At 34.5% G+C, this 25034-nt stretch overlaps 1 protein-coding gene across 1 annotated transcript in view; it reads left to right on the top strand.

Annotated features, from left to right (window-relative positions):
- LOC148943258 (uncharacterized) overlaps positions 1–25034 on the top strand; it is a 746113-nt gene that overhangs the window by 509607 nt on the left and 211472 nt on the right. The window lies entirely within an intron of this gene.

Here is a 25034-nt window from a genome sequence, read left to right as displayed (position 1 = left end):
AACTGCTTCAAAGATGTCTGTCTTGCTGCTAGGTAGCTCATCCCAAGAAACTCAAGACATGCTCTAGAGAGTATCTGTAGTAGCTGATTCCATTTGATTGGAGATCAGTATTTTGAAGACAAAAGCAATGAACAACGATGAATCTTGATCACCTCTAATATGGCTTCACTTTCAGATTGAGCTAGTTGACAAATATGACTACCTAAACTCAATGATAGACCTCAATTGTGGATGCAGTGATGAAATTAGTGCCAACATATCAGTAGCCTCCATTATCTGTTCACAACTGTGTCAAAAAAACGGTCAAAAAAATTATCCAAAACGGAAGTTCTCAATTCATCTGACCTTAGGCGCATAAGAAACGTATTTGGACTGAATCTGCGTGGCCGAATCCTGGACGAAATGGCAAGAAAACGTTTCGAATAGTGGTTCGATCTAAAAACCATGGTTTGGCACCACCGTCTTACCTGTTTCAGCTATATCTATCGCAGGCTTTGTAACTCCTTTGTTTCTTGGACACTTTGATGCCAAATGCACCCAGACTCAGAAAAAGGCGCAGAAGCTAGTAAACTCTTAGAAGAACGTAATTGAATTTAACTTCAAACCGAGCGAGGGTGTTCACATGACAAGATTGCTGATGGTGAGATCTGAAGTCAAGCCGATTTGACTTGAAATTTGTGTCCCTTTGACCCTTAACACCAACCAACGGAATTCGATGATTGGCACTTCCTAATGATACACAGGAAAGCTACACAGCTTGTGTCCAGTTTCAAGTACAAGGACAAGCAATTAGCTTACCCAATCACACTTCACATAAAACTAGTATTACCGTAATTTTTACCGTATCTACGCTAATTTAATCGAAAGTTAATTTAAAATGAACCTCTTAACGTAGTTCTATTTTGTATTTTGGCAAAAAAATGAAACTGGAAACACATAAACAAGTATCGCACCAACTATTACGTAGGTTTACTTACTATATTATAATATAACTGTACCTTCTTGATCCCCTCTAATAACGCCTATGTCCTTTACCATTCCTTATTTAAAAAAGCTGAAATTGCAACGATGAACTAAAAGTACGATTAAGTAACATTACGATTAACTAACTTTAATTCTCTTGAGATCAGAGCCACCTATAAAGTGTGAAGATCTAAATCTAGAAGCAACACATGGAACTACTGACACTTCGGCAACGGAGTGTGATTGTTAAAATGAATAAACAGTGTTGTTCAAATTATTGTTCTTGAACTGTACCATGAGTAAAATACGATGCATTTAAAATATCAAAATAGAGTTCTTTCTTTCTAAAGATAATTCCGACTTCCTATAGTTAAGTTAAATCTAGTTTCAAAAATGAAAAGTCCTTAATCAGCAAAGAAAAAAAACTGCAGCTAGCCTCAGACAAAGAACGGTGCTATCCAAGCTTTAGATTTTGCTAAGACAGTGAGCAATAAAAAAGGTGCTACGCACAATATTTCTAGGGAAGTTTAAGCGACAAGATCCGTGAGAACGTCTAAATCATCAAAAATATTTAAGATGTATTATTGGACGAAGGGTTCACATCCTTGGGGCCACTCTAGCCAATTGTGAGCCTGTTCTTAAAGCAAATACAAAAAACTACATTTGATAGTGGGGTAAAAGTGCTTTTTATATATATTCGTATTTGAGAATGAGGACCGCTTAGACAGAATTACTTGGCTAACGATCTTGGCAATTCTTTAATTTATGTATCTCTGTCACCATTGTTGTCGTTTGAAGTGACTCACTGCTGTACACCTAAAAATGTAAGTCCCAATATATCTATTGTTTTTACCTGTGTTTATTTCATTTTATAAGTCTGCATCTAGTCTAAAAACAGGTAATTAGTTCGCAAATCTCCAAGGACATCCCCAGGGAATCTGATTTTCAGATAGCTCAAGAAAAAGAGGTCACATTTATATTTCTACATATTCTATTTTCTCCCATTAATTGAGGGCGGCGCTAGCCTAGTTGACACAATCTTTAGCGCTATAAGCGGCGCTATCGGAGAACCTATAAAGTGTAATTTCTCAGCTTTAAGGTACGATATTACATTTGACGCGGTCAATATTTATGACCATAATTAAGCCCAGTTCTTTTTCTTCTATAACCACAGCCCTAAGGCTCTTATCGCTACAAATGGCGCAGCCGGCAATGGGAAGAAAACTTGCGAACTAATTACGCTATAAACTTTGTAATTTGAATTTAATTATTTGAGAGATACAGACATATAAGTAAAGTGATTAGGCCTACAACCGCTAATATACGACAGGAAACCCTTTATATCTCATAGGAGATATTAGCCTCCCCAAAAATAGGTTAAGTGAAAAAATAAATTTATTTCGAGTCAATTCAAAAAATAATGTCGAACAACCTTAACGAGTTATTAATAGTGCAGAAATTGATGGCAAAAAATATAGAAAATAGTGAAGTCTATACCGGAGTACAATGGTCAATCAGATATTGACAAATTCCATATCCAATTGGCCCAGTTTGTACAACTAACAAAAACAGAGCTAGGAGCATTAGTCGACATGCTCCTACTACGATTAAAAGTTCAGGCCTTAACCTTTCTAAAACAGATTAATCATACCATAGGCAATAACGCCAACTTACCAATAAATACGGTTGATAGCTTGTTAAAAGCATTTAAAGATAGATGTATCAAAACCAGTTCCATAAATAAATTAAAACACGCAACGGTGAGCTTTGACTTTTTTACAAAATATAAGAGAATATCTTGATGATATTCGCATTTCTGTAGAGGCAAAATACGGAAGTGGTTCGGGGCAACTGTATGAAAAAGTCATAAAAAATACCTTTTTGCAAGGGCTACCCCCAAAGCTATATAGGGTGGTAATATCCAAAAATATTCCGACGTTGGATCTCACAGTTCAGAAGGTAGAGCGATTGATCGAAGTCGATACGATGGTCGCAAATCACAGAAAAGCAAAAATAAATAGCAGGCAATTCAAATGCGAACATAAACTTCAAGAGCGATCAGGCGTCCCCCAATTTCTTTTCAAGGGATAAATCCCCAGTACCACAAAGAAACAAAACGCAAGAACTCGCTAGGCAGAAAACAGTACTTTTTCAGCTTGTCAAACAAACCAATTACGAAAATAACCCTACAATAATGAGGTGCTATAATTGTAATCGTGTTGGGTATATCGCGAGAGAGTTCCGTTACGTCCCCAGTCGCATACCAAGAATTGCTGTCGGTAATACGCAAAATTACGGCAACCATTTGTTCGTAAAAACAAATTTTAGCACCGGTCGTGCACTAAGCTGTAGCCAGGGGGATTGCGCAAATCAGTACCTTACAACACGTTCCAGCCAAACTTGTATAACCCTCCCCCCAATAGACAAATTAGATACTGATTTGAAAACCCAAATACTCATCAAAGCCAATATAATGCGAGAATGCTATATAGAAATCACGAAAATTTGACGATGGGAAATGAAAATTTTGCAAGCCAACGGCAGTGGCATTCAGCGCCAGCAAGTGGCACTGACAGAGGACATCCACGTTACCATAATAATACATGGCGAAGGCAGATAGACGTAAATCAATTAGATATGCCTAAGGAAACTCATACGTCTGAATATCTATTACAGGCACCGACACATGAAATAAATCCTCAGGGAAACGTTTCAAGTCCCTCAGAAATATAAATTGGACCTAGAGGGTGCCCGGAATATTTAATAGGTCCAAAACAATGTTAGTGCTGTCTTGTAGTGATATTAATAACAAGTTACCTATATTTAATGATTTTTGTGTACAAAATGTTTATTTTAAGGCTTTGATTGTCTCTGGTGCAACGATTAGTATCATAAACTCATGAGTATTTAATATGTTTCCTCTGTATATTAGGCGACAGAGGAACCCTAATAATCCCAATTTAACTAGTGTGACAGGTCATAAATTGGATGCAAGAGGTTCAATTTGCCTAAACGTAAAATGAGACAATAGGATCTTTACGACAAATTTTATAATATGCGATAACATTCTGTATGAAGCAATCATAGGCGCAAATTTTTTAAGGTCCAATAGAGTACTATTAGACTTAGCAAATGAGAGACTTGTCTACCCGTCTAAGGTGGGGGAAGAAATTTCTACCTTAAGAAATCGTAACAGAAGATACGAAGGCTACATAACAGTAAACAAAATTTCTGACGGTATAATGTCGCAACCTTTTGAACCTCATGTCTCGGAAGGAGGAAAAGGAATAATCAGAAACTTGTCCAATTATTCTGAAAGAAATTGCAGAGATGAAGTAAATTTAAATAATAAAAGTATTGAATTCGCAAAAATAAAAATAGGAGATATGCGACAGTACAGGTCAAACGAAATTAAGAAAATAGCGGAATTATGGAAAAACGTAGTAAAACCCAACTTGACGCCACAAGATGCCGCAATGGCGCAGCAGAGCGCCAGTATGAATCAAATAAACAATGAAAATAAAGAGAAATACTATGGATTCGCGATAAGGAAAACAAAAGTCCCTCCCAAAACGATGCAAAAATTCGAATATCAAAAATGTTGAGTCAGTGGTTAGCAAATCCGAAATATGGCTTGCGACCCCATCTGAAATTCCCAAAAATCTGCTATGTGAGGAACACATTATATCTTATAACCAAGGAGAAGGTTTTATTTGGGTAACTAATAACCACGAAAATGATACAATTACGATAAAAAAGAGGACGCGTTTAGTTCAAATCCAGGTTTTAACGGAGAATGATTTTAATGCATGGAAAAATTCTAAAAGAAACCCAGTTAACGGCATTAAAACTTCAAATAACAAATATCCTTTAACTAAATCGCAATTTTTAAACAAATTTAATATGGATCATATTACGGACAGGGAACTCAAGAAAAAACTATGCGAATTATTATGGAATTTTAAAGATGTGTTTTCTTACATCTGAAGATGACATCGGGCTGATACCATTTTATGAACATTCAATTTTAACGACTGGTAATCCCGTAGCAAAACAGCCATATCGTGTGCCGTATAAGCACAAAGAGTGGTTAAAAAATAAAATACATGAATTAGAAAAAAAAATGAAATTATACACCAAAGTATAAGTCCGTATAGTGCACTAGTGATCTTAGTACCGAAAATGAATGGTGATCTTAGACTTGTAGTAAATTATAGAGCCCTCAACAAACAAGTAGTTAACGATAAATTTCCTCTACCAAGAATAAATGAAATTCTTGACTCAATTTCAAGCAAAACAAAATTTTTACGTCTTTGGACCTTACCCAAGGCTACCACCAAGTGAAAATAGCCGAAAAAGATGTCCATAAAACTGCATTTTCAACATGTGAATGTGGTTCATATGAATACTTAAGGGTACCATTCAAACTTAAAACGAGTTCAAGCGCGCTATGTAGACCCCTATAACACCTGTTAAGAGCATTAAAGAATATCATTCATTTTGTTAATGATGTCATATGCGTGGGACAAAATGCTGAACAACACTTAGCAAAGTTAGCTAAGGTGTTCAAGAAGTTCAGACAAGGCAATTTAAAATGCCAGCCTGATAAAGTAAATTTATTTCAACCTAAAATTAAATTTTTAGGGGTAGTAGTAAAACAAGGAGAGATATCCCCAAACCAAGATAAAATAAAATGTGTTGAAAACCTCAAACCTCCCAGAACTATGAAAGAATTAAGGGGAATTTTAGGTCTTACTGGCTCTTTAGAAAATTCATGCGCAATTACGCCCAGATTGCAAAACCCCTCACGAAATTAACTAAAGGGAACTCCCATAATGTTACCTGGTCCCAGGAAGCTCAAACTTCCCTAGACCGTCTAAAAAATGCGCCCACTTCAGAACCAATATTATCACTTCCTGATTTCGAAAACGAAAAATTCGTGGTCACAAGCGATGCTAGTTCAAAGGGCATTGGCGCTATTCTCTCGCAAATAACCCCGGTAGAAAACCCTAATTCTCTAGAGGGAACGCCTAAACAAAAACAAATAGAAAAAGTTATATGCTACTCGAGTAGAACTTTATCAAAAGGCGAAAGTAGTTATTCCACCACAAACTTAGAGTTATTATCTATAATCCACCACTTAGACAAATTTAGACACTACTTAATTGGTAGAATATTTATGCTACGATCAGACCATAAAATACTGCAGTACCTGGGCACATTTAAAAACCCCACGAGAATTCTAGCTAGATGAATTATGAAAATCCAAGACCTAGACTATGAATTTGAACATTTAAAAGGTAAACAAAACGCAGATTGTGACTTTTTGAGTAGATACCCAGAAAATATTCCGTCGGAAGCTGAGAAAATGAAGTTAACGCTATCAATGCTAAGAGCAACCATATATGTAAGAAAAACAAAGTCAAAGACACAGTAAAAGAAAATAAGATTAACTATTGTCCCTTGTCTTTAGAAAGTATAAAAAGAAAGCAAAAAAGGATGAAATGTGTCCCGCGCTTATTAATTATTTTGTGAATGACGATGCGTTACCGGATAAATTCAAAACTCTTAGAAAAGAGATAGATAATTTTTGCTATGACCTTGCTGAAGAAATACTGTGTAGAATCGTGACTGCTGAGACAAAAAGAAACTAAACTTCAATAATACCTTTATTACCACAAAACTTAATAATGCCTGCATTTGAATATTTTCATTCAGATATAGGTGGACATTTAGGAGTGATAAAAACATTTAATAAATTAAAACAGTATTTTTACGTGCCGTCGGCAATGACAAAACTTAAAGAATTTGTAAGTACATGCGAAGCATGTAACTTAAGGGAATCCCCTCAGCTTATCCTAATCCTTCAATGGGAAGGGTCCTGGTAGCAAACTAACCCTTTGATATTACCTCATTTGACTTATACGGAACAAGTGGATCCTTGCCTGTTTCCAGCAGAGGCCATACTCGTATTTTCTCAGTTATAGACCATTTTTAAGGATTTACTTTTGGAAAAGCATCGAAAAATCAAGGTGCTTACGCCACAAGTAAGGAGTTGGCAAAATTATTATTAAAATTCGGCATTCCTAATAAAATTTTGAGTGACAACGGAGGTAATTTTATTTAAAAAGTAACAAAAGATTTAATGAGTTTCCTCAATATAGAGAAGATGGTGACAGCTCCGTACCACCCACAAGCTAATGGTAAAATAGAAAATAGGCATAAAATATTCTCGAACGTATTAATTATTTATACAAAAGACAATAGGAACGACCGGGATCAATTCTTACCTTATTTAACTAACGTAATCAACACTGCTTATTCAGAAACAACTAAAGATAATCCATTTTATTTACTTTTTGGTCGTGATTTTAGAATCCCGTATGATGAGAGTATTGAATCTCGGCAGTATTATAATAACTCAGAGGATTAAAAACTAGAATTCATAAATAGGACGAGGAAGACTTATAAGAGAGTTAGGCAAGAGTTGGAAAAATGTAAAATAAACCAAGAGCTAAGAAACCAGCCCAAAGTCAAGGGGAATACGGATTTCAAAGTAGGAGACTGCGTTTACCTAAAGAACGAGACAGAAACCGAAGGAAAAAAACTTTCCAAAAAATATTCTGGACCGTAAAGAATAGTCATAAAGTACGATACCAAATATACTTTTAAAATGGAGAACCCCGATAGCGGAAGAACTTACAAGGCGCATGTTAGCCGAATAAAAAGATCCAAATTTCCAGAGAGATGGGTATCACATCCCTCCTCCACTGATTCGTAAGATGCGGAAAATGAGCCACCTAAATGAAGATTGGCAGAGCTAAAACTTTTAAATTTTAAACAAGATTATTTTGAAGATGACAGTGATGAGGAAAATTTTGAAGAATTTTTAGCTATGAAAAATCTAGTTATTCCAAAGAAAAAATCCCTAATACCAGGATTTTTTCATGAAATAAAAACTTCCAAAAGATCCAAAAAGTTATTCATTGGCGAGCGCAGGAGAACTGGATTATTCGATATATCCAAAAACCATATTTATCCCCGATAGAATGTTGAACCCTTGGCCACCCAAAGGATTTCCAGACGATATGGTTTCCCCTGCAACACTAATAGAAAGGCCCTTGTCATTGCAAGAAGAATTAAACGGAGCTGTAGAAACCCCCGGTATTACCGTAAAGAAAACTCCCAAAGATTCAACTAAAACAAATCTGCAAGAGGCTATGGATTTAATAAATTTCCCCATAAAAAAGAGTCAAAGTACATTATCCTAGAATAAAACTCCCAAGGATGACCAGCAAGGTCAATATCATGATATAACTGTGTCCAAGGTCAAACCTAAACAGTGGACTTCATGGAAAGAAACCTTGCTGCACAAAATGCCCTATCCCCCTGATAACAAGGCATTCAAACTGTGGAGAAACCCCGCTAAAACTCTTGATTCCTCCCAAAGCTCTCAAGAATATTTCAAATCTCCCGAGTCGAAAACTCAAGACGAGGACTTAAGGAATAAACCTTTTACTTTCAGGGGAGTAGAAATTTACGAAGGAAGGGCAGGTGAAACCTCAAAAAGCGCCACTTCTAAAAGTTCTGATATAAGATGATGTTTATAACAATTGCTACTGCAGTATTGAAAAAAAATGCAGTTTTTCATAAGAACTCTTTCTTTTTTTTGTTTGTTAATTACGAAAAGTTTTTTAAATTGCTACTGCAGTATTGAAAAAAAATGCAGTTTTTCATAAGAACTCTTTCTTTTTTTTGTTTGTTAATTACGAAAAGTTTTTTAATACATGAATTTCCTTTAAAATGAGCCATTAGACATATCTCTATGATGTTCCTGTGTCCCGCTAGCTGTGGAGGAAGAGAAAAAAAGATGACTTCGATGCAGAATATTGTTGTTCAAACCACTTATCTTGTTTTTTAAGGCAGTAGATTTTCCTCGTTATTCAAGCCAAGGAGCTCTAAGTTTCCTACATATGGGTTTCGGACAGGGCAGTTTCCATAGTTTACTTTGTGTTTCGATGTAACTCTCTTTTTAGGAGTTATAGTTTAATCTACTTCCTTAGTATGGGAAGTGACCTTCTCTTACCAGTTGCTAGCTACCGCTACAACCCGGATCTCTACTCTAATTTAGAGTTCGTCCTTTACTATAACAATATATTTCCCTTGCTGTTCAAGCCAAATGACAGAAAGTTTCCTATACAGGGGTTTCGGACAAGGCGGTTCTAATGGTGTACTTTTTGTTTTGATCTGACTCCTTTTATAGGAGGAATGGTTTTTTTTTTCTTAACATTGGACGTGATCGTCTCTTACTAGGTTGCTAGCTACCGCTGCAACCCGGATAGATTATTTCAGTTAGCATGGTCATGTCTTTCTTTACTGTAACAAGCCAATATATTTCCCTTGCTGTTCAATCCAAGGGACTGAAAGTTTCCTATACAGGGGTTTCGGAAAAGGCGGTTCTAATGGTGTTGGCGGTTCTAATGGTTTTGATCTGACTTCTTTTTTAGGAACTATGAGTTTTTATATTTCTTAACAATGGACGTGATCGTCTCTTACTAGGTTGCTAGCTACCGCTGCAACCCGCACTTGGTTGCTAGCTACCGCTGCAACCCGGATAATTGACAAACACCATTTATGATGAGCTATATTTGTCCTTTATGTAACTACACCTGGAACTACCATACATCAGTTAGTATGGGAGAGAGATCGTTCTTTACTGTAACATTTTTGCCATCTTCTTGTATTTCTGAATGTAATTTTTCCCTTTGTCCTTATGCGTTCTTCGGTACAACCTCGCAGAGAATTTAATTTTTTCATTATAGATTTTGTCACCCCAGTAACGCTCCTTGATCTTTTGTTTGGCTGTCTCAATTTTTACTTCTCGATACACCTGGACGGTTGAATACCTTTGCTTTTGGTTTTTCTTATATTTGATGCAGTAATCTTCATCATTGTGATAACTCTCCTTGAACTTCTGTTTGGCTGTCTCAATTTTTGCATGTCTATAATCTTCATCATTGTGATAACACATCTTGCTGTTTTGTTTTGCTCTCTCAATTATTACTTCTCGATACGCCTGGTCGGTTGAATACCTTTGTTTTGCTCTCTCAATTATAACTTCTCGATATGCCTGGTCGGTTGAATACCTTTGTTTTGCTCTCTCAATTATTACTTCTCGATACGCCTGGTCGGTTGAATACCTTTGTTTTGCTCTCTCAATTATTACTTCTCGATTCACCTGGTCGGTTGAATACCTTTGCTTTTTTCTTTTCAAGATACTATCTCTCATGTTTGTGCAGTACAAATTCCTTCTGTAACTGTATTTTACAAATTCCAAAAACTGTATTTTTGATGTCTTTCCATACTGCTGTCTTTTCAAAGACATTTGATTTTTGTTTTTGAAACAATCAAACAGTTCGTGGTAAGGTTGTATTTTAAACTTTTTATTCCATAGATAGCTTAACACTGGAACATCGTAGAGAGTTGTTCAATGGATCATTTTAAATTATAATAAAGAACGAATATTTTACCGATTATCTACTAATAACCATATATGACGTAATAAGTGACATGACGTAATATATAAAACCTATTGTGTACCAATAACCATATATGGCTTAATTAGCGACGTGACGTAAAAATTGAAAAAATTAATTTCTATTTTATTTTCGTTTTTAGTTCAGAATTGCTAAAGTTATAAACTGCAAAAATATTTATGGTGTCTGAACAATGTTTTTAATCTTTTAATTTAGACTGGAAAAATACCTGAAGAATCGCTAAAGTTATAAACTGCAAAAATATTTATGGTGTCTGAACAATGTCTTTAATCTTTTAATTTAGACTGAAAAAATTCCTGAAAATTTAAAAATTAGTATAATTTTTTGTTAGGTTCTTGATACTTGATACGTGACATAAAAACATTCAACTAATGGTTACATAATGGTTTCAATGAAGCAAGCTACACGCAAGTATAAAAACAGTACTACCAAAAAACAGAGTTAGCATCTTGAAAAGAAAAAAGCAAAGGTATTAAACCGACCAGGCGCATCGAGAAGTAATAATTGATAGTGACAAACAGCGTTATTATAATGATGTAGTTTATAGACATGCGAACATTGAGACAGCCAAACAAAAGAGTAAGGAACGGTATGATAATGATATAGATTACCGAAACAAACATAAGAAAAAAGCTGCTACCAGAATAATGGGTAGATACTGGGGTGACAAAAGCTATAATGAAAAAATTTATTATAATAAAGAACGAATATTTTACCGATTATCTACTAATAACCATATATGACGTAATAAGTGACATGACGTAATATCTAAAACCTATTGTGTACTAATAACCATATATGACTTAATTAGCGACGTGAGGTAAAAATTGAAAAGATTAATTTTTATTTTATTTTTTTTTTAGTTCAGAATTGCTAAAGTTATAAACTGCAAAAATATTTATGGTGTTTGAACAATAGTTTTAATCTTTTAATTTAGACTAGAAAAATTTATAATAAAAGACGATCATTGGAATAACAAGCTATTGCATACATTGGAATTAGATAGTTACTTGATTGTTTGAGACTCGTCTCTTACTATTTCAAAGAAGAAAAAGCCGTATGCTTTTTCGTGTTTGTAATCAGTTTATTATCATATCCGGGTTGCAGCGGTTGCTAGCATCCGGGCTGCAGCGGTAGCTAGCAACCTAGTAAGAGACGATCACGTCCAATGTTAAGAAATATAAAAACCCATAGCTCCTAAAAAAGGAGTCAGATCAAAACAAAAAGTACACCATTAGAACCGCCTTATCCGAAACCCTTGTATAGTAAACTTTCTGTCCCTTGGCTTGAACAGCAAGGGAAATATATTGGCTTGAAAATCATGAAAAGTGGCAGCTACTATAACATTCTGCCTAAACGGGATATTTTTTTTCTTTGTATCCAGAGATAGCATGGCACTGGAACATCGTAGATAGTTGTTCAATAGCTCATTTTAAAGGAAATCTCTAGATCTAGCGCCTTTTTCACTTAATTTTTTTTAATTAATTATTTTTTACGAAAAAATTAATTTTTTATATACAATATTGATCAATGACGTCATAGTAAATGGATGTAGTTAGTATTGCATAAAGGCTCGATCATCGAATTAAAGCTGAAACTAAGTAAAGGACAATTATGCTTCCATATATTCACAGTGATGTATAAGAATTCCAATTACATCTGTAAACTGTTCCACAGTTGCCGGTCTATATCTTGGAAGCTTTTCACTAAACATGCAACATTTCTTTTGTATATTACTATGAAGTTTTGCAAAAGCATCTCTAGCTGACTTTTCAACAAAATCTATTCTTTCAGAGATAATTTTAATCTTTAATTTTGAAAATTTTTCGTAATCCCGGTAAAACATTCGTAAAATTTTTCTCAATTTACAAAGATCAGCCTGTGCGTTCGTTGCAGCTTGTGTAAACCGCAAAAATATCCATGGTATCAGAGCAATAGTTCAAATATTTCAATTCAAGCTAGAAAAATACCTTAAAATGTTAAAATTAGTTTTATTTTTGGTTAGGCTCTAACTACCCGATGTGGGATTCTAATTCAAAAATTAGTTTTACTTTTTGTTAAGTTACGGTTACTCGATACGAGGCATAAGAAGTGTTAATTATGTGAAAATATTATTTCTTGTTTTGTAATAAGATACCTTCTAAGCGAGTTATTATACGTAATTTAAAAAAACAGTACTATACAAAAAACAGAGACAACATCTTGAAAAGAAAAAAGCAAAGGTATTCAATCGACCAGGCATATCGAGAAGTAATCAAATAAAATAGCAAGATGTGTTATCACAAAGATGAAGATTATAGACATGCGAAAATTGAGACAGCCAAACAAAAGATCAAGGAGCGTTATCAAAATGATATACTTTAAAGAGAAGCAACAATTGAGCAGGCTAGACAAAAGATCAAGGAGCGTTATCACAATGATGAAGATTACTGAAAAATATATAAGAAAAAAGTTGCTACCAGAATAATGGGTAGATACTGGGGTGACAAAAACTATAATGAAAAAATTAAATTCTCTGCGAGGTTGTTTCGAAAAACGCATAAGGACAAAGGGAAAAATTACATTCAGAAATACAAGAAGATGGCAAAAATGCAGAATAATCTTCTTAAATTGAGAAACATTGTACGTATGTTTTTCCAGGATCACGAAAAGTATTCAAAATTACAGATTAAAATTCTCTTTGAAAGAGTGGATGCTGTTGAAAAGTCGGCTAGAAATGCTTTGGCAAAGCTTCATAGTAATATCCAAAAGAAATATTGTCAGTTTAATGATTCGGGTTGCAGCGGTAGCTAGCAACCTAGTAAGAGACGATCACGTCCAATGCTAAGAAATATAAAAACCCCTAACTCCTAAAAAAAGAGTCAGATCAAAAGATTATAGTAAAGAAAGAACCTTTAACTTCTTTTGGAGGTACACCATTAGAACCGCCTTGTCCAAAACCCCTGTATAGTAAAATTTCTGTCCCTTGGCTTGAACAACAAGGGATATATATTGGCTTGAAAATCAAGAAAAGTAGCAGCTACTACAACATTCTGCCTAAACGGGATATATTTTTTTTCTTTTTTTCTTTGTTCTATACGGGAAACCCCCGTATAGAAAACTTTCTGTCCCTTGGTTTGAACAGCAAGGGAAATATATTGGCTTGAAAATCAAGAAAAGTGCCAGCTAATACAACATTCTGCCTAAACATTCTTAAAATATTTTTTTCTTTCCTGTTTTCTACAGATAGCTTGGCACTGGAACATCGTAGAGAGTTGTTCAATTGCTCATTTTAAAGGAAAATAATTGGGTTAAAAATCTTTTGTAACTAAAATAAATTATTTCTAAGAGAGAATAAATTTTTCAATAAAAAACTCCATTTTTGGTGTCTTTTCATACTGCAGTGTTTTCAAAGATATTTGATTTTTTACATAAAGGATTGATACTGTAATCCGGGTTGCAGCGGTAGCTAGCAACCTAGTAAGAGACGATCACGTCCCATTTTAAGAAATATAAAAACCCATAGTTCCTAGCAGAGGAGTCAGATCAAATTCAAAAGTACACCATTAGAACCGCTTTGTCCGAAACCCCTGTATAGGAAACTTTCTGTCCCTTGGCTTGAAACAGCAAGGGAGATATATTGGCTTGAAAATCAAGAAAAGTGGCAGCTATTACAACATTCTGCCTAAACGAGATATTTTTTTCTTTTTTTCTTTTTTCTTCTTTTCCAGAGATAGCTTGACACTGGAAAATCGTAGAGAGTTGTTCAATGGCTCATTTTAAAGGTATTTAATAGGGTTAAAAATCTATAGTAACTAAAAAAAATTATTTCTAAAAGAGAATAAATTTTTCCACCAAAAACTGCATTTTTGATGTCTTTTCACACTGCAGTATTTCAAACATTATACCAGCGGTAAGATTTGAACCCACGCCTCCAAAGAGACTGGTGGCTAACACCAGTGCCTTGGACCACTCGGCCAGGCTGCCTGTCATAAATAATATATGTGTGAATCTGGGTTGCAGCAGTAGCTAGCAGCCTTATAAGAGACGATCAGTCCAATGCTAAGAAGTATAAAAACCCAAAACTCCTAAAAATAGAGTCAGATCAAAACAAAAGTACATCATTAGAACTACCTTGTCTGAAACCCTACTAGATAAATAATTAATGTCGTCATAGTTTTATATTAGAGCTATGACGTGAACAGAAAAACACGACTTTATATTGTGGTTTCTGAGGACGTCATGAAATAATACCATTGCGCCATGACGTCATGAAATAATTACATTAAAAGACGATCATAAGAATAATAAAAAACCCTGGCATACATTGGACTTAGTTATCTACTTGATTGTCAGAGGTTCGTCTCTTACTACTTCAAAGGAGAAAAAGCCAAAGGATTTTTCCTGTTTGTAATCATATAGTATAGAATGAACCCCAGTTGCAACTGACATTATCATCCGAGTTGCAGTGGTAGCTAGCAACCTAGTAAGAGACGAAATGTTAAGACATATAATTATAGCAATCCGGGTTGCAGCGGTAGCTATCAACCTTGTAAGAGACGATCACGTCCAATTTTAAGAAATATAAAAACCCATAGCTCCTAACAAAGGAGTCATATAATAAAGATCAAATTCTTCCCTATACTAACTTGCATAGGCAACTTCACCATAGTTAAGATTACAGTGTTTTACATTAAAAGACGATCACTGAAATAACAAACCATTCCATACATTGGTTATTCGGGTTGCAGTGGTAGCTAGCAACCTAGTAAGAGACGATCACGTCCATTGTTAAGAAATATAAAAACCCATAGCTCCTAAAAATGGAGTCAGATCAAAACAAAAAGTACACCATTAGAACCGCCTTGTTCGAAAACCCTAAGAAAAGCTAGCAACCTAGTAAGAGACGATCACGTCCAATGTTAAGAAATATAACAACCCATAGCTCCTAAAAAAAGGAGTCAGATCAAAACAAAAAGTTCACCATTAGAACCGCCTTGTCCGAAACCCCTGTATAGGAAATTTTCTGTCATTTGGCTTTAACAGCAAGGGAAATATATTGGCTTGAAAATCAAGAAAATTCACTTTAACCACGTTATTTGCCACAAACGGCATCCGAGTTGCAGCGGTAGCTAGCAACCTAGTAAGAGACGATCACCTCCAATGTTAAGAAATATAAAACCCCCCAACTCCTAAGAAAAGAGTCAGATCAAAACAAAAAGTACACCCACGAAGTTCCCATTTCCTTTAAATCTTTCTTCATGACGTCCTCCCACCCCAGACGGGGATGACAAATGGACAATTTAAAACGGACTGCTTAATACAGAATACTTAAAAGAGTCTACAGGCTACTTAAATTGGACCACTTAAAAAAGACTACTTAAAACAGACTGCTGAAAACAGACTACTTAAAAAAACTACTGAAAAAAGACTACTTAAAACAGAATACTTAAAACAGACTACTTAAAATAGACTACTTAAAACAAACTACATAAAACAAACTACTTAAAACAAACTACTTAAAACAAACTACTTAAAAAAAACTACTTAAAACAAACTACTTAAAACATACTACTAAAAACAGACTACTTAAAACAAACTACTTAAAAAGACTGCTTAAAACAAACTTCTTGCAACAAACTACTTAAAACAAGAGTCTAATTAAAACAGACTACTTAAAACAGTCTACTTAAAACATACTGCTAAAAACCGAATACTTAAAACAGACTTCTTAAAACAAACTACTAAAAACAAACTACTAAAGACAGAATGCTCAAAACAGACTACTTAAAACAGACTACTTAAAACAAACTGCTTAAAACAGACTACTTAAAGCAGACTACTTAATACAGACTGCTTAAAACAAACTACTCAAAACAGACTACTTAAAATAGTCTACTTAAAACACACTGCTAAAAACAGAATACTTAAAAAAGACTACTTAAAACAAACTACTCAAAACAGACTACTTAAAATAGAATACTTAAAACAAACTACTTAAAACAAACTACTTAAAACAGACTTCTTAAAACAGACTACTTAAAACAGACTAATTATAACAAATTACTTAAAACAAACTACTTACAACAAACTATTTAAAACAGTCTACTTAAAACATACTACTAAAAATAGACTACTTAAAACAGTCTACATTATCATCATTATCATCAAAGGTTTTGAGTTCCCCTTTGTGTTGAACACCTTGGGAACCAAATCACTGTTATATATATAACAGTGTACCTGGAGTACACTGCCCATTTAATCAACCCAGCTCTAAATGGGTACCTGGAGAAATCTGGGGAAGGTAAACAGGAAAGGTTTGCGAAAGCATAGGTTGGCTGGCCCCCAGCCCCCCATTGCACTTCCTGGCTGAAGGGCCACGAAACGGAGATCAGCACCGCCGGTTTGGACCTTAAGGGTCTAGTGCCGCATCCTTTACCTTTTTACCTTTTTATATGTATATATATATATATATATATATATATATATATATATATATATATATATATATATATATATATATATATATATATATATATATATATATATATATATATATATATATATATATATATCACTTCACATAACTTAAATGTTTTTATAGCGTCAAGTCTTTTCCAATTTCCTTAAAGAATTGTATTACAATTCTGGCTATTTTCAGGTTATCTTTTAAGTCATTCAGCCCTCCAAGAATAGAGTGCAAACTTATTGGGTCAGGCCTCCCTCTCAAGAAAACATATATCTTGTCTCTTTGGTCCCGATACTCCTCGCAATCTAATATTAAATGTTCCACAGACTCTTCTTCCAAACAAGTCATGCAATTGCTGTCTTCACCGTAAAATGTAGCTCTGTAGATATTCCTGCCGCAGTGACCTGACGTCAATCTGAACAGTAGGTGTCCTTCGTGTCTGCTAAGATTTTATAAATTGACTTCTCGAACTTTCAATGCAGCTTGTTTGTACAAATAAATCGCCAGTCTGATCTCTCACATTCTCATAGCTTTCTCGTAATACAGCTTTACGCACACATTCCAATTGACTGATCACTATGGGGGTAGAGCAATTACAAATCATTCCTTCTGTGGCTGCATGTTTGGCTTTGCTATCTCCCATTTCATTTCCCATTATTCCCATATGAGATGGAACCCACTGCAATGCTTCTCCTCGATTGCATCAACTTTAACAACTTTGAATAACATTCAGCTATTTTTTCTGATTTGTACCGATCTGCCTGGAATGACTTAATGGCAGAAATCACAGCTTTAGAGTCAGAACATATCAATCTGCCAAAATATTCCTCGTGCGCTTCTGATAATGAAAACTCAAGTGCTTCTGCAAGAGCCACTGCTTCTGCTTAGAAAACTGATGCTTTACCGTGAAGTTTAAACTGTTTTGAAACATTTATTTTACGGACAACAAATGCAGCACCAACCATCCCTTCATTTTTTGATCCATCTGTATAAATGTCTAAGTATCCTTGATACTTTTCTAACTTCCATATCTGGAAACAGGTATTCCAATCTAAATTATTAGTCTACTTAAGGTCCAAACCACATGCTACAGATTTCTCTTTCCAAGGAGTTGGTAACACTACTCGAGGTACTCTTAACATCTCAGTAAACTTCAGTTCAATTCCCTGAGGTTTTGCAATACTGTCACATTGTTCAAATATATTCGCCTGGAACCTCTTATTTTTGGGGTTTGCAGTGAAGATTCTTCTTTGTTTTATAACTCTTGACTTCAACGGGTTGGTTTTATAAGCTATCCATAATATTTGAAAATACTTCAATACATTTATTTTTCTTCTAGTCTCAAGTTCCGGTAGACCACTTTCAGATAGTAAAATTATTACTGGTGTTGTTTTTCTTGCTCCAAAAGCAATTCGAACAGCAAAATTTTGTATTACATCCAGGCTTTTTAATGTTGAATGCGGTCAAGGCCCATATATCACTGAAGCATATTTAATTTTAGGTCGAATATACTTCACATAGAACTCCAATAACATATCTACCTCCATCCCCCATGAGTATGAAGTGAGCAACATCATAATATTCAATCTCTTCATACATGCAACACGAACCATTTCAACATGTGGGTATCAACTCAGTTTGTCAGTAATTACACACCCAAGGACCTTAGTCTGTTTCACGTACTCAATAGGATTACCATTGAGATGAAGTATGGGTAAGTTCGTTATTTTTTTTCTAGTAATCATCATCATCTTATATTTGTGAGGGGAAAATTTCAAATCAAATCCCTCGGCCCATTATTCAATTTCTTGTAATGTGGATTTTACAACCTCCATTGTCTCTTCTAGTGTTCTTGCTACTGCCCAAAAAGAATTATCGTCAGCAAATATCATCCCTTTTGACTCTCCATTCTCAATCAGTATGTCATATTCTGCAATATTATAATAATCAGGACCAAGTGCTGATCCCTGTGGAACCCCGCGTCTTCTTCTTAATATAATACTAGATTCTAAAGAGCCAACTCTAACAGTGTCTTCTCTTCCTGTCAAATAGTTCTCAGTAACAGCTAATGTCCTTCCTCTGATTCCAGCTTCCATAACCCCACTCAATATCTGATTATGCACTATTGAATCAAAAGCATCATTCACATCCAAATGGACAATAACCATAATCCAAGGGCATCTTGTTTAAAAAGAGGGCTGGATTTCAACTCTGCTTTTCTTTCTCCTTAAAGCACACTCGATATCTTTTAGAAAACCCTTCTTTTCCATCTCTCAATTTATCCTCCTTTTTATCATTCTTTCAAAAACTTTACCTAGTACTGGTATCAGTGTGATCAATCGATAGTTGTCTATTTTTGACATATCCTTACCAGGCTTAAGCATCCTAATGTCCTGGCCTTTTTTCCAAATAGTTGGAAACACTCCACTGTCCCAAGCAAGGTTCATTACTTCCAATAATGCATGCATCCATTTATTAGGCATTGCTTTCACGAATCGTGAATGAATCATATTAGTGCCAGGGGAAGTATCTGAAATACTTGCCACAATATTTTCAACTCTTTCATAGTAAATGGCTGGTTATAGGGTTCATCGTTAGCAACTTTGCTAAGTCTTCTTACTTTTGCTGTTGATCGTGCTACCTCATCACGAAAGGGATCTTCTCTTCCGATAGTCTTTAATAAATCCCTTGCACCTCCATTGGCTTTTTCTAAATCACTAATCAATATCTTTGCTTTCATATTCTTTATAAACTGGTAAACATTAGACACTGGCTTCCGAAAATCCAGACTTTCAACAAATTCTCTCCAACTTCTACGTTTTGCCTCAATCACACATTTTTTAAACTTGGTGTAAGCCTTTTTAACTGCAACATAATTCTCGACTGTAGATATCCGCTTGTAAATGTTTTGCTGGCACTTTAATTCCTTTTTGAACTGACTGCACTCCTCATTCCATATCACTCCATGTTCCTTTGTTTTGAATTCGTAACCTTGTTAAGGACCCGGGTCACATATTTTCTTTTCCTGTTTAACTGCCTCTGTAGGAACTAACGCACCGCCATTTTCATGGCTTGAGAAATCGATTCTTTTTTCAGTTTCTTTTGGTTCATTATTGACCTTGCTGAACATGGTCCTGAAAAAATTTTTAGGCCTGCTTAAAAAATTTCCATTTTTGCTAGGACCTAGGTCAATTGTTGCTTCTTTTTTTTCCTTGCAGCATCCTCTTTCCTGGCAGGTTTTTTCTATATTGCTGCATTTAATTCCATAAAGAATTAAATTATCAACTATATTATTGGACTGAATATTAAATTTTTCCATCACTGTTGGACCAAAAATCATCACTTCTTCCTTAAAATTTTCAATTTCTTCCGGACTAAAGCTTATAAAATTTGCACTTATTGTATTAAAAAATCTTTCAAATAAAAGTTTTATTTTATTAGATTTAAAATTTTTCTGTACATTATTCAGGAACAAACGAGAATCAAAAAGACTAGAATCAGTTTCGTGGAAACTTTTTTCAAATTGTAGCATCATTTTTTTTTTGAATTCTATAAAACTTAGTTTTATTGTTTGTCTTTTGACGCAGCTAAAGTGTCCTCTTTTATGCTCTTTAGGACGAACAATCCAGTTTATTTCGTTCACTTTGGACCAAAAATCTGCAGGAAATTCCTCCTTGTACATCTCTTCTAAATTTTCTTTGAGGATGTACAGGATGTACAGCTTTTTAAATTTTTGCACTCCCGTTGTACCTACATTTGGATCCCTAGGAGGCAGAATTTGTTGTGTTGAATTTGTGTCATCAGTTTCATCACAAGTCCGAATTTCCACAATATTTGAAGCCTTCCTCTCATTTTGTTTTTCGACTTCTATTTTCACAGTAGTAAATTTCATTTTATACATTTTCGTTCAAATAACACTTCTTAAAACTTGTATCAAGTACACTCAATCTAACAAAAAATAAAACTAATTTTTAAATTTTCAGGTATTTTGTTAGTTTGAATGAAAAGATTAATATTATTGCTCAGACATCATAAATATTTTTGCAGTTTACATAATAACTTTTGCAATTCTAAACTGAAAAATAAAATACTATTTTCTCCATGACCACACTGCCATTTCTATGACGAAATCAATAAGAATTCCAAATAGAGAAAGGTCCTTTTATTAGACAGTGAAATGGAAATACAAAACAAAGACTCTAAATATTTCGATGACGCAGTCGGTGTAAACTGCAAAAACATCCATGGTATCCGAGCAATAGTTCGAATATTTCAATTCAAGCTAGAAAAATACCTTAAAATGTTAAAATTAGTTTTATTTTTGGTGAGGTTCTAACTATCCGATGTGGGATTGACTATGTAGTTTCAGACCAAAAAATTCCATTTTTTAATATATACTTTATTTTTCAGTTTAGAATCGCTAAAGTTATTATGTAAACTGCAAAAAAATTTATGATATCTGAGCAATAATTTTAATCTTTTCATTCAAACTAACAAAATACCTGAAAATTTAAAAATTTGTTTTACTTTTTGCTAGGTAAACATGCAACATTTCTTTTGGATATTGCTATGAAGTTTTGCGAAAGCATCTCTAGCTGACTTTTCAACAAAATCTATTCTTTCAGAGATAATTTTAATCTTCAATTTTGAATATTTTTCGTATTCCCGGTAAAACATTCGTAAAATTTTCTCAATTTACAAAGTTCAGCCTTTACGTTCTTTGCAGCTTGTGTAAACTGCAAAAATATCCATACTATCCGAGCAATAGTTTGAATATTTCAATACAAGCTAGAAAAATACCTTAAAATGTTAAAATTAGTTTTATTTTTTGTTAGGTTCTAACTACCCGATGTGGGATTGACTATGTATTTTCAGACCAAAAAATTTCATTTTTTATATATTTTATTTTTCAGTTTAGAATCGCTAAAGTTATTATGTAAACTGCAAAAATATTTATGATATCTGAGCAACAATTTTAATCTTTTCATTCAAACTAATAGAATACCTGAAAAATTAAAAATTAGTTTTATTTTTTGTTAGGTTATGGATACTCGATACGAGTTATAAGAAGTGTTAATTAGATGAAAATATTATTTCTTGTTTTGTAATAAGATGCCTTCTAAGCGAAATATACGTAATTTAAAAAAAAACAGTACTATACAAAAACAGAGACAACATCTTGAAAAGAAAAAAGCAAAGATTTTCAACTGACAAGGTGTATCGAGATGTGAAAATTGATAGTGATAAACAGCCTTATTATAATGATGTAGTTTATAGACATGCGAAAATTGAGGCAGCCACACAAAAGAGTAAGGAACGGTATGATAAAGATGAAGATTACAGAGAAGCAACAATTGAGACAGCCAAACAAAAGAGCAAGGAACGGTATAATAACGATAAAGATTACCAAAACAAACATAAGAAAAAAGTTGCTAACATGAATAATGGGTAGATACTTGGGTGACAAAAGCTATAATGAAAGAATTAAATTCTCTGCAAGGTTGCACCGAAGAACGCATAAGGACAAAGGGAAAAATTACATTCAGAAAAACAAGAAGATGGCAAAATCCGGGTTGCAGCGGTAGCTAGCAACCTAGTAAGAGACGATCACGTCCAATGTTAAGAAATATAAACTGAATAGACTGCTGAAATAGATTACTGAAACAAACATAAGAAAAAAGTTGCTACCAGAATAATGGGTAGATACTTGGGTGACAAAAGCTATAATGAAAAAATTAAATTCTCTGTGAGGTTGTACCGAAGAACGCACAAGGACAAAGGGAAAAATTACATTCAGAAATACAAGAAGATTGGTAAATTACAATAAAGAACGACACCTTACCCATGTTAACTGAAACATAAACAGGGATTATGTAATTTCCACCATTTCCATGGCTGTAGAAATGGCTAAAACCTAGTCCGGGTTGCAGCGGTAGCTAGCAACCTAGTAAGTGACGATCACGTCCAATGTTAAGAAATATAAAAACCCATAGTTTCTAAAAAAGGAGTCAAATCAAAGCAAAAAGTACACCATTAGAACCGCCTTGTCCGAAACCCCTGTATAGAAAACTTTCTGTCCCTTGGCTTGAACATCAAGGGAAATATATTTGCTTGAAAATCAAAAAAATTGACTTTAACCACGTTATTCTCCCAAAACGGGATATTTTTTTCTCTTTTCTTTTTTTTTGTATCCAGAGATAGCTTAGCACTGGAACATCGTAGAGGGTTGTTCAATAGGTCATTTTAAAGGAAATTAATTCGGTTAAAAACCTTTTGTAACTAAAATAAATTATTTCTAAAAGAGAATAAATTTTTCCACCAAAAACTGCATTTTCGATGTCTTTTCACACTGCAGTCTTTCAAACATAATCGTATACCAGCGGTAAGATTTGAACCCACGCCTCCGAAGAGACTGGTGGCTAACACCAGTGCCTTGGACCACTCGGCCAGGCTGTCTCTCATAAATAAATATATATGTGAATTTGGGTTGCAGCAGTAGCTAGCAACCTAGTAAGAGACGATCAGTCCAATGCTAAGAAATATAACAAAACTCCTAAAAATAGAGTCAGATCAAAACAAAAGTACATCATTAGAATTCCTTGTCTGAAACCCTACTAGATAAATAATGAATGTCATCATAGTTTTATATTAGAGCTATGACGTGAATAGAAAAACACGAAATTATATTGTTGTCTGAAGACGTCATGAAATAATATCATTGCACCATGACGTCAATAAAATCATTACGCCGTGACGTCATAATTACTATATAAGAAGCGTCAGAACTGTAAATGTTCTCATTCATAATTACATAATGGTTTCAATCAAGCAAGCTGCACGCAAGTTGAAAAAACAGTACTGCACAAACATGAGAGATAGTATCTTGAAAAGAAAAAAGCAAAGGTATTCAACCGACCAGGTGAATCGAGAAGTAATAATTGAGAGAGCAAAACAAAGGTATTCAACCGACCAGGCGTATCGAGAAGTAATAATTGAGAGAGCAAAACAAAGGTATTCAACCGACCAGGCATATCGAGAAGTTATAATTGAGAGAGCAAAACAAAGGTATTCAACCGACCAGGCGTATCGAGAAGTAATAATTGAGAGAGCAAAACAAAACAGCAAGATGTGTTATCACAATGATGAAGATTATAGACATGCAAAAATTGAGACAGCCAAACAGAAGTTCAAGGAGAGTTATCACAATGATGAAGATTACTGCATCAAATATAAGAAAAACCAAAAGCAAAGGTATTCAACCGTCCAGGTGTATCGAGAAGTAAAAATTGAGACAGCCAAACAAAAGATCAAGGAGCGTTACTGGGGTGACAAAATCTATAATGAAAAAATTAAATTCTCTGCGAGGTTGTACCGAAGAACGCATAAGGACAAAGAGAAAAATTACATTCAGAAATACAAGAAGATGGCAAAAATGTTACAGTAAAGAACGATCTCTCTCCCATACTAACTGATGTATGGTAGTTCCAGGTGTAGTTACATAAAGGACAAATATAGCTCATCATAAATGGTGTTTGTCAATTATCCGGGTTGCAGCGGTAGCTAGCAACCAAGTGCGGGTTGCAGCGGTAGCTAGCAACCTAGTAAGAGACGATCACGTCCATTGTTAAGAAATATAAAAACTCATAGTTCCTAAAAAAGAAGTCAGATCAAAACCATTAGAACCGCCAACACCATTAGAACCGCCTTATCCGAAACCCCTGTATAGGAAACTTTCAGTCCATTGGATTGAACAGCAAGGGAAATATATTGGCTTGTTACAGTAAAGAAAGACATGACCATGCTAACTGAAATAATCTATCCGGGTTGCAGCGGTAGCTAGCAACCTAGTAAGAGACGATCACGTCCAATGTTAAGAAAAAAAAAACCATTCCTCCTATAAAAGGAGTCAGATCAAAACAAAAAGTACACCATTAGAACCGCCTTGTCCGAAACCCCTGTATAGGAAACTTTCTGTCATTTGGCTTGAACAGCAAGGGAAATATATTGTTATAGTAAAGGACGAACTCTAAATTAGAGTAGAGATCCGGGTTGTAGCGGTAGCTAGC

The sequence above is a fragment of the Artemia sp. Qi Xiang Cuo genome, chromosome 15, assembly GCF_049724085.1.
Source record: "Artemia sp. Qi Xiang Cuo chromosome 15, ASM4972408v1, whole genome shotgun sequence".
Lineage (NCBI taxonomy): Eukaryota > Metazoa > Arthropoda > Branchiopoda > Anostraca > Artemiidae > Artemia > Artemia sp. Qi Xiang Cuo.
Note: the sequence above shows the minus strand (reverse complement) of the source record. Positions and strands in the feature narration are given on the sequence as shown.